This window comes from Tauraco erythrolophus, chromosome 5, assembly GCF_009769465.1.
Source record: "Tauraco erythrolophus isolate bTauEry1 chromosome 5, bTauEry1.pri, whole genome shotgun sequence".
In the NCBI taxonomy this organism is placed as follows: Eukaryota; Metazoa; Chordata; class Aves; order Musophagiformes; family Musophagidae; genus Tauraco; species Tauraco erythrolophus.
Window position 1 is genome coordinate 69,536,445 of NC_141469.1, and position 13,238 is coordinate 69,549,682.

Sequence of the window (13,238 nt, forward strand, 5' to 3'; positions counted from 1 at the left end):
CTGCAACTTCCCTTCCTTTTTAAGACACAAAGGAGACAGTAATATTTTGCATCGCTCCCTTCCCTGTAGTCTGTATTCTTCCTGTTTCTTCTATTGCCTAGAACTATTTAACTGTGCTAGAGATAGCTTTAAAGACTGAACTTTGGAAAGTTTAACTTACTTTCTTGTCTAAAGAAAAATATAATATTTACCTAAAATTGTGTTTTAAAGAATTACCAATATTTTTTAAATATCATAGCAAGTGATTCTGACACACAATGCAATTTAATATTTCTGACCCAGATTTTCCCTTCTGTATTTTAAGGGAGCAGAAAGAATACACATGCCAAATTAACACACACACAATTAGTTTCTCAACTGCCATAAAGGTGGATCATTGCTATGCTGAAAAAGCAGATTTCTTATTAATGATGAAGTCTTTGCTTGTAGGTTACCATTGTTACATGTTCCGGTGAAGGATATTTATCAATAGCTTTGTTTATTAAAATTAGAAGCGTGCCTAATAACTACTTCTACAGTATGTTATCTGTTTTTCTGAAATGCATCAAAAAATAAATCCCATGAACCTGCCATCTACTATAAACACAAAACCATGAAATATAACTTACCCAAGTAGATGGCAAGTGGGCAAACATAAGCCAAGTTCAACATTTAATGTCATGAAAGATAATAAAGAATAAAGGCTTTACCTAAGTCTTACTAAAAATTAGTGAGAGCAAGAATTTTGTGGCTTTGGTGCTGAACCAGGCTTTCTGAAAGTTTATTTCTTTAAAACTGTTCAGAAAAGCTTCTGTGCCTTCCTACGTCCATGTGGTCCTATGGAGCAGTAGTGGTTTAGAGTCTTACGTTTTTAAAGAAGACTTTAGTGATTAAATAAACTGCCAAAGATATGCAATAATGTGAAGAGACACTCTCCCCACACACACAGACTAAAGCTCATAGAACAAGGAGTGTGCACTGGGGGGTTTATTTGATTTTTTTCTTTTTAAGTACAACATTTTAGCAAACAGCATGATCATTTTCAAATGTGAAAGTTAATAGGATATGGGATAATTTCACTTTATACAGCACCTTTAGTACATTTCTTTCTCTAGAAAAGGTCTCTGAATACAGTTCTGAACAAATCCACACCTGTCCAAGTCTCCTGCCAGAGCTTATCAATGGGAGCTTTTGATGCATTTGAAGGCACCAAACAAAGCCTGGATGGAAGCACTTTAGGAGACGTAGACATGAACCAATCTTGTACAAGGAGGATCAAAGATTAATTTTAAGACCACATGATAAAGGATTATCCTGGTTTGAAGCACTGAATTCTATTCAAGTATTCAATTAATCCACAATAGTAATAGAAAACTGTTTATCTGAAAATTTACAGACAGTTATCCAGACTTCACACTAGCATCCTATAGACTTTGCTAATCAAAACATTTTTACAGTAGAAAGCTCAGAAAAGCTACAACATTATACCTTCTGAACCACTGCTCCCCAGTGGATGCCGGGGCTCTGTAACTCTCAGACTGCCCAGGAGCATGCCTCTGTGCTCTTATGTACTGTCAGCACTGTGCCTGAAACTCCAGGTGATCAATCAGCCATAGCCATGCTCTCTAACTAACTAGCAATAAATTAGTTTCTACAAAGATAGTAGTAAACATACTTGCTAAGCAGCCAAGTCCTTAGGGTTAGATGTAGAGTAATGAAAATGCTACCATTTGGCCATCATTGACAACCATTTCCTTTCAATGTAAGCCCTGGGATAAGCAATTCAGGAAATACAAGAAACATTTCTGCTTCCTAGAAAGAGATGCCTTCATTTTACTCTCCTCAGTAACTGCAGGCTTGAGGTTGAGACTTTTTCCCCCCGTATTACACATTTGGAACAGCAGCTGGACAAAAAGGTCAGTTTGAGATGTGTGTTGGTCAATGCAGAGGAAGAACAGCAAGAATGGACTGAACACGCTGCAATACTTCTCTAAAGATTTCTCCCAGTCTCAAACAGTTTGTAGTTGTGGAATTCTTGAGCCAGAAGAAATTATGGTTTTGGAAGTAGGAATCAGGTATTAGCTGGCTTCTGGATAAAAACAAAAGCAGGGAGAAGATTAAACACAGCGATCTAGCACACCTTGTATTTCAGAGATCAAAGTGTATTGTAGCTGTCAATCACAATGATTTTATTTTTTGTTTGCTTCTACTAATAAGGGCTAAATAAAATAAAATTAGTATTGTAAGAACTAACCAAAAGAAAGCTGGTATTTTTTCTGCTGTGCCAGAAGCTCAAGTGAAATAAAGAACAGAGCATGCTAAAGAAGCAGAAAAAAAAAAAAAAAATCCAGTTCTCAGAAAGGAAAGGTACTTGCATCTTTGCTTAGTGTAACAAGACCAAAATGGCTTTTGCTTACTCCACTGACTTCAGACAAGGGCAGCTGAAATTACTACTCAGTTACAGATTCTTCTAACATACGCGGCAGAAGGAGCTCCGAAGGAAGCACAAAGACTGGTATTTTGACCAAGGCCAAGGGACAGACTCGGATGGTTTTTTTTCAGCAATGGCTTGTGATGAGATTATATAAAGCAATTGATTCCCCAGCACAGTTAAATATAGCAAGTGTGCTGTGCAACAGAGCGGAAGTAAGGGTGCTTTTGCATTTTGATGTATGACTACTGTTGTATTAAGGCAACAGAATTTTAAAGAGTTAAGAAAATACTTGGCTTTACTGGATAGGTAAAGATGACATATCTATAAGAGCAGCAGAAGCATGGTATTTTAGCGGTTTGATCAGATCATCTCCCAATTTAGCATTACTTTGCTGCCTATTTGTTGGCTATTCCTTTTAAAAAGTGCATGTCCATGCTCCAAGTACAGATATCAGGAAGCCTTTCCCATGCTAATTGTTTGATTCTAAAACGTTAACCCTAACAATGAGATTATCAAGGGGATTGAGAAAGCCCCCTCCAGCTCCTTCCAAATCCTTGTCTGAAGTGAAAAGATGCAATTTTGTAGCTAGAAACACATCAGCCTGAAGATGACACACAAACTGGCCCAAAGTAGTAAGTGTTGCACAACAAATAAAATAAAAATGAGACTTATTTTCAAATGCATTCTGCAGAAGTCATTACACTTTATTTAACACCATAGAAAATATTATTCTGTTGCCGAAGAACGGAGGAAGGCAATTGGGTTGTGTGGATAACAACCTGTGCTTGGTTGCTCTGGATTTCATGTCCATAGAGCATTGTTGCATTCTTTTATGCATTGTATTCATTTTCACACCCTTGGCAGCAGATCAGAGTATCAAAGTAGCTCCTGGTACATGGAAGACAGCTTTATAATCTATCAGACAGAGAATGTGCCATGATAGACGGGGGGAGGGAGGTTTGAGATTGTTAAAAGACTTGCATCTCATCTTTTGACAAGTTTCTTTAGCTCATTTCTTCTTCTAACTAAGATATTTCACAAGACTACTATTGCAATCCACATGGCAGATATCTCTAAAGGAGTGCCGGAAAGTAAGGATTTATTCAAGGAGAAATTGCAATTTTGGCCAAAGAGCTCAGGAAACAGGCCTGGCACTTGCTTATTTGGCAAAGTAAAATTAACACAGAATGGTCGGTGCAAGAGAAGGATTTGGATCAGACTTTTACACAACAGATTAATTCATTTCAGTGTCTCGCCAGTAGATGCCCCACTTACCTCAGGCTTCTGTTCACAAGCCTTCTCGTGCATGAAGTTGATTTTTCAGCATCTGTTATGAAATTGCTCAGTATAACTTCAGTCAGATTATTTCCCTCTGATTAATGATGCATGAACTGAGGAAATACTTCAAAGGAGTTGCTGGCAAACCTGACGTTACTTAGCCTGAACTAAGTGACATCTTCATCACACAATGTTTAGATTAATTTCCGAAGTAAACAAATAAACAAAAATATACAGCCATCCCCATCCTGCATCAAAATAAGCTGATCGAAGCATCTCTTAAGGAGTTTATACAAGTCAACTGATCTACTGTTGCTTAAGAAAGTGTTGGTTAAAGTAAACCAAGAATCTCCTTAATCCTCACCAATTCTTTAAGATGAAACTATACAGGAAAAAAGGAATTTCCCTATACAGTCACTCAAGTTTGAAGGTAGGTAGCTGTGTCTACCCTCTAGTCCTAATACAAGTGTTTGCACTGTGTGTGAAACTCATGCTGGCGAAACTTCAGGAAAGCAGTCTTCCTCACCCGAGCAGTAACCCATGGCAATATGATACAGCCCCTTGGTTTCTTACAGCTCGTTTCTAGTTTAGCGCTGCTCTGAGGTTGCTCCATGTTTTGGAAATCCAAGGATCACCATGCAATTCTAAAAGATCCCAGATCAAGATAAACCACCTTGTTGATGCTGCTTACGACCATCCTGGTCCTGCTAACCCTCTTGCACTGTAAGTCCCTTTATCTGCCAGAAGCAGCTCATCTCTGCTGACTCCTCACTAGAAGCGAAGTCATCACAAGAAGGGAAACTTCTTTAGAAAAACTGCCAAATGGCCCTTCCCACTATACACACACGATGTCCAAACAGAGGTTCCCTACCCATCTCCCATCTCAGGACAGAGGCGTTCAAGGAGACTTCAAACAAACAAACAAACAAACACCAAAAAAAAACCCAAAAAAACCACACCACCACAACACACCATCTTTTGGGATCAGCAGTACTTTCACAAAACTGTAAAAGAGAGAGAGAGAGATATCCACACATGTAGCTGTTCTTTCCAGACTGAAAGACTAAAACCCTTCTACTTCCAGAAAAGTGTGTCTTTTTGCAACACGAAGCCTGGTTAAGCGCATATCTAGTTTTGCCTTGCTAACTGTGGGGTTTGCTTTCACAGAAATGACCCTGGGCCTTCGAAAATTCAGTAATATTTCCAGTACACTTCAGGGTCCTTAGTGAAAAAAAGGGTTGTAGTCCACATTATAATTGTTAGTATTTCTGCTTACTTTGCCACATTTTCAAAGCCACTCTCAACCCAGCCAGTTGTTTTGAGTTAAAGTGGTGAACACCTGGATTAATACAGGCTGTGTCCCTCGTGGGTCTCAATCTCAGGTCAGCACTGGGTTCCTTTATCTGCCTTTACCTATTTAAGACCTATTAAGGCAGGACTGAAGATTATATATTTGACTATTGCTGAAGAATCCATCATACACCTAAAGGCTTCATTTTAAACTGTGAATCAACTGAAGATAAGAAATGGGAACAGTTACAAGAACAAAGACTTTTGTACACAAGCTGTGAAAAATATGGGCTTTGCAGAGCTACACATGTGCCACAGAACATGAAAAAAACGTTCATTAAAAACCAAAATTTGCTTCTGGTGTTGTTCAACTCAACCAATATGCCTCCCACAAAAATGACTCATTTCTTAGTACAGTCTTCATAACGGATACTCCCAATAACTTTAGCTAAGAATTTTAACATGAACTCTGTTCCTGGGGTAACCAACAGGTCTTTGTGTGCAGTAGCTGCTGAAGAAAGTGTATTTAGAAAGCCTGCTGTGACTCCTGGCTGATAGGACTAGCCCTTGTGCCCTGGAATATTTTCCTGTTTGTCACCTGGCCTGCTACGTTTGTAACCCTGAATGAATCCTTAACTCTTCCAGCCACTGTCTGTAGAACTAATATTATTTGTTACAGACTTGATCCAGAGTTCAGTGGAAATTTTCCAACCTAAAAATGCAAAGAACTTCAGACCATGTCCATGTAAATCTACAGCTCATTTAGGCATTGTGCATGCTCTAGTCTGGAAGTGTTACATCACATCTTGATCTTTTCCTGCAGTCTGAATAAATGGAATTTTTGGGGGATTTTTTTAGTTTAAACTTCTAAGCAATGTATGAATAAAAATGGCAAACAAAGCCCTATGTGAAATAAACCAGATATGAGAAAAAGCCCAACTATTTAACTGGAGAAACATCACAAAATGTCTGTTTTAAGAATAATAGTAAGCAGCTGTTCACTGTTGAAACAAGACAATCTAGCAAACAGTAACAAGCAGCTAAAAAAAAAAGCAAAACTGTTACTGCGAGACCTACATAATTAAAAAAAAAACAAAACAAAACAAACAACCCTGGGGGAAACATCGTGTAGTATAGCACCATGCTTTAGATACTTCATTTTCCCTGAAAAGCCAGTTGTTAGTTGCTCTTTATTTTTCAGTATCCCAGTTGAGATGAGGACTCCACTGTGTGGAGTGTTTCACAAGATGTGGAGCCTGTTACAAAGGTCCTTCATCCTCAGAAAATTGTAAAGCCTCTGTCTCTTCCGTCAATTCAAAGCACTGAATTCAAAGTGTTTTGGGATGCCACTTGAAACAGTCAGATAGCAAAGTGGGGTACGGAGGGCAATGGCCATTCCCTGTTCCCTCATTCCTGCTGCTCGCAAAGAAAGCTTACATGTCTTGACATAAAACAATTGGCCTAAATAGTGAGCAGACAACAGCAAGAGCACTGACATAGTGATGGACATGACTCTCCTTGCGCCCCCGTTGTGAAGGCAGACACATGTTCTGCACCTGGTGTGTGAAGAAGGTGGAGGGCAGCTATGGTTTTTTAATCATTTTGAACACCCAGCTTCCTGCCACCCAGTCATTTTGATGACATCTTTGAGTTTGTTCTGGCAAATATTCACCTACATAAGCTCTGCTGGGGTTACACTAGCAAATACTGGATTATGAGGTGCATGTCTAAACTTGGAGACAATCTATTCATTCTTTATTGCTGATACATGACTAAACTCTCTCTAGTTGGCATTGCCACTTTCTGCATATCCCATGAGAAGTTTTCAGTACAATAAGCTGATAAGAAACTTCTGGCACAAAATTATGTCTGGAAATTAAGAATATTATAAGCAAATTAATTACTGTATTCAATCCCAAAGACACATCCAACAGGGGAAACGAGCTCTTTGGGGAAGAGAAAGGAGTAGCTTCCAAGAGAATAACAGAGTATTTCTTGTGACACTTCCCATGAGAGGTACGGTTCACATCTCTGAGGAAAATCAGAAGGGCTGAGGATCCAGTTTGTGTGCTAAGGAAAAACCTAGACATTTACCTTCTTTCTTAACCTCTCTGTCTTTCATAACAGCAAACAGGAAATATACATTCTAAACACAGAGCCAACTACTGAGTTTGTACTCGGCAATGGCACTAGGGTCAGTTAATTAACCCTTACAGGAGCTTTCATCACACTCTCACAGTTTAAAGTCAACAAATATTTGAGAATTCAGCTGCACAATTCTGACATTGTTCCCTCAACAGACGGAAGACTATACACACCTCCACAAACTCATCAGCCATTTACATGATTTCAAGACCAGCCCTAGAGTGCCCTGTAAACACACAACAGTCACTTATCAATATGGATTTCATGACCAACAAAGTCCTTTGCAGTAGTGGTTAAAGCTAGCCAAATTCTGGACAGTTACATCAAGGATAAATTTTGACTACTTTTTTTTCAGTCTCCCTGGCTGGATTTATAAAAAGTAGGTTACTAAAAGGCTCTCTGCCTTCAAATAATCAGCTGAAAGAGGTTGAAGGTTAGTTTCTGAGATTGTTCAGCAATCAGTCATCAGGATAGAATGGCTGTCCTGCTGAGAAAGCTACAAAGAGAAAGGATTTATATAATGTATTCTTCTGACTGCATGCATTTGCCTATGCGTTACTAACAACAGATTGATGAAATAAAGCTTATACAGGACTTGTTAATTAAAATGAATGCATAGTTCACATACATCAACAGATTAACATTTGCCCTAAGGAGCATAAAGGAAGCAGAACAGACAACAGATGTCAGTCAACCCTCAAATTCATAAAACAAAACGATTCTTTTGGCCATACTTACAGAATCAGTCAGCGCCCAACTTCTGTCCCTCTTCCTTGTTAAAACTGAAAAAGCAGCAACATTGCTTTGTACTATTTCTTTGAGCGTTAATGGGAAGAAAGTCCTCAGCAGGGACCAGAGCCTCTGGCACATCACATGCTAGTTTCCCTCACCCGGGTCCCCTACACCCACAGAGCCACACTCCTTCTGCTACAGGGCAAGGCAGGTGCATCCCACCAGACAAAAAGAGAGGCTCAAATTAGGCCTAATTCTCAGAAAGCATCAAGTCTCCTTTGTCCTGCAGCCTCCTAATTATCTTTTTCACCTGTCCCTGTATGCTAGAAGCAGGCATCAATGAAGAAGCCACAGCAGTGCTTAAACCTATTCCCTGAGCTGTGCACTGGTTGGTGGGAGCTGTTCCTTTCATCATCCAATTTCCTGCTCAGGTCCCTATTCCCTGATTGCTACTAAATTTTTTTTCACCAAGCCATGCACTGATAGAATTCACCTGTTTGCATATCAGCCAGAAGAAAGCTGCTTTTTGTTGTTCCATGGGCAGGGAGTTTTCCATCATGCATTTGTTGTTTAGGAGCAGGAGACGTTCCAACCTGCCCCAGCTACCGCAGTTAGTAACGCTAATGATGTTTTCACAAGTGAAACAATTCGGACAAATGCAACCCAAAGTTCATATCTGCATTGTTGACAGGAATAGAAGGGAAAGAGAATTGTTAGAGAAACAGATGAGGGAAAGAAGCAAAGACTCTTTTAACATCAGTCCACCCAGTTTATCCACATCCTCATAATTAAAGCTTGTGCAGTAGTTTGAAGATGGTAGAACAGAACAGAAGGATCAGACTTAGGGGCTTTTGGCATATTCCAGGCATTGGCAATAGTCTGGAAAGAATATGATATTAATTTTTCTTTTCTGGCAGGTATTTGCAATCCTGTCTCCAATTCAGAGACATCTTCAGTAACACTTGTCTTAATGGAACTTCTTCTGTATATTCTCGAGGAAGCTGTGGTCAAAATAAACATAAGGTGCAGAAATAGATGTGTAAAATGGACTACTCTGCATTGGGAGTGATACCGCTGGTCAGTAGAAATCGGCAACTCCTAGCAGAGAAGAGAGCACTTCACAACAGAAGCCACTCCTGAAGTGCTGATGAGCTCTTTCAAACAACTAATACCATTAACAGACCAGATAAACGCATCATGGTTTAATGCCCTAATATAACATTGTCTTGCAGCAATATTGCAGTTGCCACAAGTCTCAAGTTCATGGGGGCAATAAAATCAGCCACTGTGCAAGTGGAAATGACACTAAAATTCTTCTGTGAGAAACTATCCATGAAATGAAAAGGTTAGAAAGATGTGGTGTCTTAAACAATTAAAACAAACAATTATCTCTTAAAATAGGATCTGCTTTGTAACAAGTTTTAGTTGCTTCTAGGGTACTTTTCTTCTTAGAGCTTCCTGTAAAGGTAGTTGTGGGAATACTGTGTGCTGCTTGGGAAAAGTTTAATTCATTTGTCTTGAATTGGAGTTGTTACATAACACTGTTGTTACATAATCCTTACCAAAAAAAGTTACCAAAGATCAATGGCGTGTTAACCATTTCCTATGTAGACACTGGAATATTTTACATTCCTTCAGAACGGTAGGTTGCTAGATCCTTTTATACACAACAGTTGTTACCATGCAAAGTATCAACACATCCATCAGAGGCAAAACATCTGGTTTGCGTATTCCTGAAGTAAAAGGTAATGAACCACATGATATATGGGTTTTAAATAACATTAATACTGCCAGTATTAGATGAACCAATCACAAACTTCAAACTGATGTCTGAAGTTCAAAGCAGGGTTAGAAAAAGTCAAGAAGGGAAAGGCTTGTGATTTTCTTGGGGATGGTGGGGACAGGTAGGGATAAGATGAAAATTCAACACAGTAAAACCAAAGCAAATGAACCAAAAGGGTGAACAGTGTCCCTTGACAGGTATGCAGCACGGTTTAGGGACCATTCCCACAGATAATATGGTTAGAGTGAAAATTGAGGTCAAGCCTCTCACAGAGGTAGAGATCTGATGGTTAAACCAGAACTTTCATCCAGATAGCCTCTTTTCAGCCCCATACAGTGAGAAGTGACAATATATCTAATTCTGTACTTTGACAGATCATTATGCATTGAAAGAAGCAATTACTTTCAAAAATTAATATTTTCCTGTATAACCAAACTGACCTTTCTTTTCTTTCAGTGACCAAAGCCAAGCAGCAGTTATTTCCATGGTCTTCCTTAGGAGCAGAACTGAGTATCTCGTAAGTTCTTCCAACAGATGCTAACTTTAGATTTTGCCGTCTGTAGGCCACTCTTGCTACTCTATGCAAGCGTGTACAGTACACAAATGGGTGCACAGTAAAAGGTGCCTGTTTGGTCAGTGATTAATGCCTCATCTTTTAAACAGGAGTACTGCAGGCACAGTAGAGAGCTAACTGCTTGACAGTCAGGAGAAAGCCAGCAACTAGCAAGGTGACCCTGTGCTTCTTCCCTAACAAACACCTGCCAGATACTGCTACCTCCAACCAAAAGCAAGCCTCCAGCACCCAAGGTAAGCTCCTTGCCCCCAGGCTGATGGCCAGCTGCCTCTCTGCACCCTTTTGCCAGGATGGCAACAGCAAGGGAGGCTGACAAGACGCTGGAGGCACACAGTCCTGCAGCCACACCGAGCTCTTTGCCCCTTTCCTGACTGGCAGCAGAGTCTCTGCCCCGTGATTGCAGATCAGACTTCTGGGTGTCTAAGAGAAACATCTGCAGTCTTATGAATTATCTCCAGTCGTGATTGATCTGTGGAAGTTAATTATCTCTGCGGTCTGTGTGCTTGTTAAATTCAGAATTTACGGGCTGCCTTCAAAGAGTTTTGCCTGGGTATTAGTTGCAAAGTCTGACATCCTTAACATGGCTAACGGGACTGCAGTTCCTGCTCTCAGTAGAGGTGACAGCCCAAGAAAATGGCAATCAGCCAGCAGGATGCAGAAAGACAACCTCCACCCAGCAGGAACACTGTGATTGCACAGTGTTTGTGTTCATGTCACAGCCTAACAAACATAATGTAAATCAGCACCAAACACATGGCCCCAATCAATTAGCTCCTCTTTTCCAGGGAAAGCTTTATCTTCTAAAAGTGTATAAACAGATAATAACCATTAAAATATGAGACAGTAAAACTATCCAGTTGACAGTGCTGCCTTCTACAGACTTCAATTTTAAAAAAAACAAACAAACCACACAAATTTCTTCCTCAGGCAGCTCCTGTTCCACCCTTGGATGACCTGTTTGAGACTGTTAATGTCTTTTTTGCTGGGGTCAGGGCAAAGCAAGGCCCTACTGTTTCTTTTTCCCAATGTTTTATAGCATGCGATACTTTACTTTTAACCAGTTTTGAGTTGCTGCTTAAGAAAAATAACTCTTCTCACTAAAAATTAATGAACAACAGAAAAGAAGCCTAGACTCATTGAGTAAACACCTTATCAAAATATTTCTGACAATGTGTTGCTGCAGTAGATGGCTTCCACTACCAGGCTGAGCATGGATTCAGCAAAGCCGGCACAGGTCCAGAGCAGATGCAGGTCCTGGCTTTGGGAACAAAAGCCTCATACCTTTTGAAAGACTGACACAAGCTCAGCAACTCATCTCATTGCCTCCTTTTAAGTTTCATCTGAGAAAAGGTAGGATTTCCTTTTCTAAAGTGTGTTCCTCCATCCCTTTTTGTTACGATTTTACATAGCAAATTGAAATTGTTTTTTGTATGGAGAGTATTTTACCCAGGTGATATTACAGTGGGATGTGCAGGTACTTCTCAGGCAGGTTCATACACAAAGCGACCATTAGAGCTTTATCCTGTCAGCCTTGCAGAGCTTTCAAAAGCTGACAAAACAGTCTAATATTATATCCTTTTTTTTTTCTTCAAAACTGTAGTAACGTTCTACATAGATTGCCTGGTATTATTGCAGCAACAGGGAGAGAAAATATTAGCTCCCTGCAGTATTTAATTAGAAAACGTGGCCTCATCTGACACAGAACAGGCTCTTCCATTAGACAAGAAAGAACAGAAATCTGGGGATGGCAGCTTCACTGTGCCAGTGAAGAGCTACCCAGTCAGATGTATCGGCTGGCTGCTCTATGATCTCGTGTGTTGCAGCAGCTCTTCATTTTGCAGGTTCTTTCTGAACAACTTATTGGAGAGTTTTTAGCCTGTTGAGGCCAGAAATTAAGAAAGTGTAATGAGAAAAGGAATCGGTGGCTTTTTAAAGTGCTGGGTTCACTTTGGCTCTTTTTGATAGGCTATGGCACTCAGTCAGAGAGCAATGTTTCCTACTGCTGCAGTGCCACGGTGCCAGGAAAAATGGGGTCCAAAGATAAGGAAGTATCATAGTTAAAAAGTGATATACCTGGGAAAGCAAGATACAATGGAGATTGTCTCCAACTGTGTTTTCCAACTGGAAATACAAGTCAACATTTACCCATAGATACCACAGTGGGAAAATGAATCATGCCCAATAATGAGAGGAAGCAAAAAGCCTGTCCTAGGATAAGTATTTAATAAATAAATGTTGACTTTTTCTTGATATCTCCATGATAGAATAACAATTAATTAAAGCTTAAGAAAATACTACTATCTCCAGTTTAACAATGTATGTACATCAAACCTTAAATTTAGACAGTATGAGCCGCAGATGAGAAACAACATTTGTTTGCAATCTGAGACACTTTTTGACCATTCTAGTTGGAGCTCAGGTGTTCCCCTCCTGTTCCTAGTGGTACCCTTCCCTGCCAATAATTGTGCTCCTAAGATCACTCATACATTTCACGTTAAAAAGAAGGACTGCAGGGACAGGGACTAGAGAGTAATTATCCAGACCCTGCACAGTGCCTTCATCAGGATTACTGCATTATTATTTTACTTGTTTTATAGGCCTCATGAGCATCATCTTTTTCCCTGGACACAGGCTCAAGCAGCAAGGAATGAAGAAAGGTGGCCTGCTCGGAAGTTAAGTGTGCACACTCTGTCTCTCTCTCTATGTATTCATAAAACATTAGGGGCGGGATGATGTGGGAAAGGAAGGCTTTGTGAAAAGGCATGTATCCTCACTTTGTGGGCAAGTTTCTTATCCTCTAGATCATTACATAATTGCCCACAAACATGCCTATAATGCGACAGAAGGCAAGGCTTCGGTTTCTTGTAGAGGCTGTTACCTCCCTGAATGATTCACTGTGCCCTTGGTGGAAAAAGGATACTTACTCTTCAACCTCCTAATACAGGTTTTTTGAAAATCAGATTGTTTCTGAACACTTTGCTGCTGCAAATTGCTTTTTATTAAGTTGACTTGCACAAAATATC